The sequence below is a fragment of the Medicago sativa genome, chromosome 2 (assembly GCF_051527215.1).
Source record: "Medicago sativa cultivar Bolivia chromosome 2, Bolivia_mono, whole genome shotgun sequence".
Taxonomy (NCBI): Eukaryota; Viridiplantae; Streptophyta; class Magnoliopsida; order Fabales; family Fabaceae; genus Medicago; species Medicago sativa.
In genome coordinates this window covers 29,369,717-29,376,891 of record NC_140750.1, presented here as the reverse complement: position 1 = coordinate 29,376,891, position 7,175 = coordinate 29,369,717, and positions in this window count along the sequence as shown.

Genomic DNA, 7,175 nt, shown 5'->3' with positions numbered 1-7,175 from the left:
ATGAATTTTGCAAATAATATTGAAATAAAATGCAGAGAAAGATGCAATTGATCAGAGACATATCAAATGACTTGAAATGCAAGAAAAGAAGAATTGAGTTGGTATTTTTAGGTCCAAAATTAGGGTATAACAGCTGCCCCTATTTAAGTTTCTTTGTCCGGAGAGTCAAGAGACGAAGTCTTTGAGTTGACGGGACGAAGATACTTAAATATTAACATTTGCACTGCTTTTGGACATAAAAATACGTTTTCAGATTTTCAAAAACATGAATGCCATGCAATACTTTGATTATGAATGCAAGACAAACAGCTGGAGTCCATGGAACATGTCATGTCACTGGGGATTCAGGTGGACATTGACAGGGTGGACAAACCAGGGGTAGAAAATAAGGTACAAGCTGTTCTTTGGGTCGAACTAGTCACTTGACCAAGGAATACAAAACAAGAGATAGGTGCAAGCTGTTCTTGGGATTGAACTTGACACTTGATCGGAAACATAGACATATAGGCAGATACAAGCTGTTCTTTGGATCGAACTTGACACTTGATTGGAGATACAAACAGATAGGCAGACACAAACTGTTCTTTGGATTGAACTGGCCGTTTGGCTGGAGACATAGACAAGAGGGTAGATACAAGCTGCTCTTTGGATCGAACTTGCTTGTTGGATTATCACCACATCATGTGGGAAGGTGCAAACTGTTCTTTTTTCAAATCGAACTTGCCGTTTGACCGATAACAAAGCATAAGCTGGGTACAAACTGTTCTCTTAGATTGAACTTGCCGTCTGACCGATAACAAAGCATAAGCTGGGTACAAACTGTTCTTTTTAGATCGAACTTGCCGTTTGTCCGGACAAAGCATAAGCTGGGTACAAACTGTTCTTTTTAGATCGAACTTGCCGTTTGTCCGGAAGTATAAGTATATAAGCAGGTACAAGTGGTTCTTTTTGGATCGAACCTGGCACTTGACCAGTAACAAGATACAAATTGAAAGTCTGGTTTAACAAGATACCAATTGAGGGTAAATTGTCATTGACTTGATTTGAAAATAGACATGACCATTTTTGTTGGCCCAAGAGTAAATTGAAAGTAAATTGACATTGATTTGAATTGAATTGAAAGTTGAAATTAACATTGACATTGACATTGGCTTGGAAATTGAATTTGACATTGACATTGACATTGACATTGGCTTGGAAATTGAAATTGACATTGACATTGACATTGACATTGGCATTGGATATTGACATTGACATTGACATTGACATTGGATATTGACATTGACATTGACATTGGATATTGACATTGACATTGGATATTGACATTGACATTGACATTGGAGATTGTCATTGAAATTGGAATTGAAATTGGAGATTGGAAATTGCTTCGAATTGACATTGAATTGGAATTGCAATTGAGATTGCTTCGAATTTGACAGTTGACATTGGATTGAATTTGACATTGGAATTGGAATTGTGATTGGTTTGAAATTGGAGATTGAAATTGAATTTGACAGTGGAGATTTGGATATGCAACATGTATGCATGGTATAACAAGATTATTGGATGTATGAGCACGTAAAATGCATGATTATGCATGTATGAATGCTGGAAATGCATGATTGGTTTGTAATTTGACAGAGAAAGTTTCACAAAGATAGATAAAACATTGGAAGATTGGGCACGTAGTGGCTCGTACTGCAACATATTCACAGGGGAAAACCTCTTTGGAGAGACCGTCGTTGAGAGACGTATCAAAACCATGGCTGAGGGCAATAAAACTTGTAGAGGAGGGACCCTTGGAGGGTTCTTGGATACAGGTCGCCGTTGCTAGGCGTGTCAGTGCTGGGTAAACATTGGATGTTCGCATCTGTGGTCAATGCTTTTCAATTTTTCATTCTTTTATTCTTTCATTTTCAACCCCATTTTTGCCTGAACCGCCCTTTCGGGTTTTCGATTCACCGGGGAATAAGATTCTTTTCATTGCCCCATTTTTGCCTGAATTGCCTTCATAGGTTGTCAATCAGCGGGGTGCTCATTTTTGCCTAAGCCGCCCTTTCGGGTTTTCAACTTAGCGAGCTTTTCATTTTCATTTTTTTCAATTTTTCATTTTTCATTCTGTTTTTTCATTCTTGCCATTGACCACAGATCATCCTGGGGAGTAACCTGCTTGTAACATGTATTGAAATAGACATTGACATTCATTTATTCATGCATGTTTCATTGAAATGTACCCTATTGCTCAGGTTTGCTTTCAAAATAGACAGAAAAAGATGTTTTAATTTTCAAAAGATGTTTGTTTCAGATATTGACATTATCAAATAGAAAGAAAATGTTTTGTATAAAGTATTGAAAGTAGAAAGAAAATAGAATTTTAAACAATAGAAAGGCTCAAATTGATGTAGAAGAGTGAAAGTCAGCCAAAGGCATGACTTCACGGATTTACAAAGCTTGGAAAATGGTAATTTTATTGGTTGGTGATACATTGAACACGATGACCGCCACATTTCATAGAAATTTTGAATTCACAAGTACAGAAGCTTCTGATGAAGACGATCATTGACAGTTGCAGATGCCCCAAGGGGTGATGGTGATTTGCCAGATATAGTTACTTGTCTTTTATTGTTAACCTCATTTTTGCATGAACCGCCCTTTCGGGTTTTCGGCTCATCGAGGCGCTCATTCTTGCCTGAGTTGCGTGCAATCTCAGCGAGCTTTTTCATATTCATTTTTTTTTGTCCCTAACTTTTGCCTGGATCGCCCTTTCGGGTTTTCGATCCACCGGGAAGCGCATTTTTGCCTAGGCCGCCCTTTCGGGTTTTCGACCTACCACGCTGTTCTTTTCTTTCTAGACAAAGTATTTCTTGACTATATCGGCATTAACTGGATTTGGAAGCTCAACACCATCCATGTGTGTAAGAATCAAAGCACCGCTAGAGAAAGCCTTCTTGACAACATAAGGACCTTCATAGTTAGGTGTCCACTTGCCCCTTGGGTCGGGTTGCTGACTTATCCCTCTTTTCAACACAAGTTCGCCTTCCTTGAATTCTCGAGGTCGGCCTTTCTTGTCAAAAGCATTCTTCATTCGTACTTGATACAACTGTCCATGAGTCATAGCATCCATACGTTTCTCTTCAATCAGATTCAATTGATCATACCGACTTTGACACCATTCAGCCTCAGTCAACTTTGCTTCCATGATCACTCGAAGAGATGGAATCTCCACTTCCAGAGGGAGAACTGCTTCCATACCATATACCAGAGAGAAGGGGGTTGCCCCGGTTGAACTGCGCACTGTAGTACGGTAACCATGCAAGGCAAAAGGTAGCATTTCATGCCAGTCGTTGTAAGTAGTGACCATCTTCTGAACAATCTTCTTGATGTTCTTGTTAGCGGCCTCAACTGCACCATTCATCTGAGGTCTATAAGGAGAAGAGTTGTGATGTTCAATTTTGAATTCTTCACATAAGGCCTGCACCATGTTATTGTTCAGATTGGAACCATTGTCAGTGATGATTTTGCTGGGAACACCATATCGACAGATGATGTTATTCTTGATAAACTTGACAACCACTTGCTTGGTCACATTTGCATAGGAAGCAGCTTCAACCCACTTGGTGAAGTAGTCAATTGCCACTAGGATGAAACGATGTCCGTTGGAAGCTTTTGGTTCGATTCTTCCGATCATGTCAATGCCCCACATAGAGAAAGGCCATGGGGAAGATATAACATTGAGAGCGTGTGGAGGCACATGAATCTTGTCAGCATAAATTTGACACTTGTGACATCTCTTAGCATGTTTGTGGCAGTCCCGCTCCATGGTTATCCAGTAATAGCCGGCTCTTAACAATTTTCTTGACATGGTGTGACCCGAAGCATGGGTCCCAAAAGTACCATCATGTACATCATGCATCAATTTCTCAGCTTCTTGTTTGTCAACACATCTCAACAAGACCATGTCATAGTTCCTCTTGTATAGGATTTCTCCGTCCAGAAGGAACCTGCTAGCCCATCGTCTCAAAGTCTTTTTATCCCTGTTGGAAGCACCAGGTGGATATTCACGATTCTGCAAGAATTGCTTGATGTTGTAATACCAAGGCTTTTTATCATTCACAACCTCATCAGCTTGATTTGGCATATTTTCAACAGTAAACACATGAGCGGGTCTATCAAGACGTTGTACTTTGATTACGGGCACATCATTCCAGTGATTCACACGAAACATGGAGGACAAAGTAGCAAGAGCATCGGCCATCTGGTTTTCATCCCGAGGGATGTGGTGCAGCTCAACCTTCGTAAAGTATGTCAACAGACGTCTTGCATAGTCACGGTAAGGGATCAGCTTCTCATGATGAGTCTCCCATTCACCCTTTATCTGATTAATAACAAGTGCAGAATCTCCATAGATGTCAAGGTGCTTAATTCTCAGATCGAGGGCTTCTTCAATGCCCAAGATGCATGCTTCATATTCAGCTATGTTGTTTGTGCATTCAAAAGTTATTCGAGCAGTGAAAGGGATGTGGTGCCTCTGTGGAGTTACAATGATGGCTCCAATTCCTTTACCATAAGCATTGACAGCACCATCAAACACCAATCCCCATTTGCTATTGGGATCCGGCCCTTCATTGATCAGTGGCTCTTCATAGTCCTTTGCTTTCAGATACATAATCTCTTCATCAGGGAAATCAAACTTAATTGGCTGGTAATCATCAAGAGGTTGACAAGCAAGATGCTCAGCAAGGACACTTCCTTTGATTGCTTTCTGAGCTTTGTACACAATATCATATTCAGACAACAACATTTGCCAACGTGCGATCTTTCCAGTAACCGCAGGCTTTTCAAAGATGTACTTGATTGGATCCATTCGGGATATCAACCAAGTTGTATGATTCACCATATAATGACGCAGGCGTTTGGCAGCCCAGGCTAAAGCACAACAAGTTTTTTCAAGCATTGTATACCGAGTCTCGCAGTCGATGAATTTCTTGCTCAAATAGTAGATGGCATGCTCTTTCTTACCAGTCTCATCTTGCTGACCGAGAACATAGCCCACTGGATCATCTAACACTGACAGATACATAATCAAAGGCCTTCCTTCCACTGGCGGGACAAGGATAGGTGGCTCCAACAGGTATTCTTTAATGCTATCAAAAGCTTCCTGACATTCATCATTCCATACAACAGGCTGATTCTTTCTGAGCAATTTGAAAATTGGACCACAAGTAGTGGTCATGTGAGATATGAATCTTGAAATATAGTTCAGACGTCCGAGGAAACCTCTGACTTGCTTTTCAGTTTGAGGGGCCGACATCTCTTTGATGGCTCGGACTTTGTCAGGATCAACTTCAATGCCTCTTTGGCTGACAATGAAGCCTAGCAACTTTCCAGATCGTACACCGAATGTGCACTTGTTAGGATTCAACCGCAGCTTGTACTTTCTTAGTCTTTCAAACATCTTTTTCAAATACACAACATGCTGCTCTTCATCACTTGACTTCACAATCATATCATCAACATATACTTCAATCTCTTTGTGAATCATATCATGAAACAGAGTTGTCATACCCCTTTGATAAGTAGCACCAGCATTTATCAAGCCAAACGGCATCACTTTATAACAGAATGTTCCCCACGGAGTGATGAAGGACGTCTTTTCTCTATCCTCAGGAGACATTCGTATTTGATTATAACCAGAGAAACCATCCATAAAGGAGAACACCTTGGATTGAGCAGTACTGTCAACAAGCACATCAATATGAGGTAATGGGAAGTTCTCTCTTGGACTGGCTTTGTTCAGATCTCTGTAATCAACACACATTCGAACTTTCCCATCTTTCTTTGGTACTGGCACGATGTTGGCAATCCACTCAGGATATTCAGCTGTCATGAGGAAACCCGCATCAATTTGCTTTTGCACTTCAGCCTTGATCTTAAGAGCCATGTCTGGACGAGACCTTCTCAATTTCTGCTTGACAGGAGGACATTCAGGCCTTGTCGGTATCCGATGTTCCACAATCTTGGGATCTAGACCCGGCATATCTTCATAGGACCATGCAAAGACATCTGGATAATCATGGAGGAGCTGAGTGATCTTCTTTTTCACTTCTGGCTCTAGTGCAGCACCGATCTTGATCTCTCGCTTGTTTTCTTCAGTACCCAGGTTGATGAGCTCAATTTCTTCCTGGTGAGGCTGAATGGCTCTTCTTTCTTGCTCAAGCAGTCGAGTGATCTCATACGGTATCTCTTCATCATCATCCTCATCTTCAGCTTCATATACAGGGAATTCAAAATTTGGAGGAACCATAGGGTCACTGTGTTCAACGGGTTTATTATGGTTCAATCTGCATAATATGATTGGGATGATTTTAGAAAAATGTTTTTTTTCATGCAGATTTTTAAAATTAATAAGAAAATACAGATGTTTTGGTTTTTTCTGGCATTACCATTATTTCCAAGAAAAAGGCACTAAAAAGTAAAAAACAAAGAGTCGTGAGAAAGACGACAACTTTTATTGATAACGGCAATGTCGAAACAAACATGCCCTTACAATGATATCACTTTCGCCTTGGGCAGAGCGAAAGGATTGTTATTCTGAAAACAAAAAACACGAGCAACAAAACACATTACATGGAAGCATGCATGACTAAAGGAACATCAATGGCTTCCCAATTTCTCACAGTGCCTCCTGGTATAACAAATGCAGGCACGTAACCACCTTCAGCAGCATCTTCAGTAATAGCATTGATGAACCCAGCACTGTAGAAGGTTCCCTTTGAAACAGCAGATGTTGGAGAGAAACCAAGGCCCTCTTTACGCTTGTTTTCCAGAATCTGAATTACTTTGCCCCAGCCAGCAGCTTGCCCTGCTTGAACAGCCTTCTGGGCATCCTTTAGTGAAGCCATGCTAGTACCAGCCCTCCGGGGTTCTGCACCCTCAATGGTCAAGCCTTGAAACGACGTCCCTTCAGCGGACCCTGCTTCAACACAAGAGAAAGATGATACTTGGCTAACCAGAAATGCTTCTTCACCATGTACAGTGACGATCTTACCGTTCCTCATGAACTTGAGCTTCTGATGCAAAGTAGAAGTGACTGCTCCAGCGTCATGAATCCACGGTCTTCCGAGGAGACAGCTGTAAGAAGCATTGATGTCCATGACTTGGAAAGTGATCTGGAA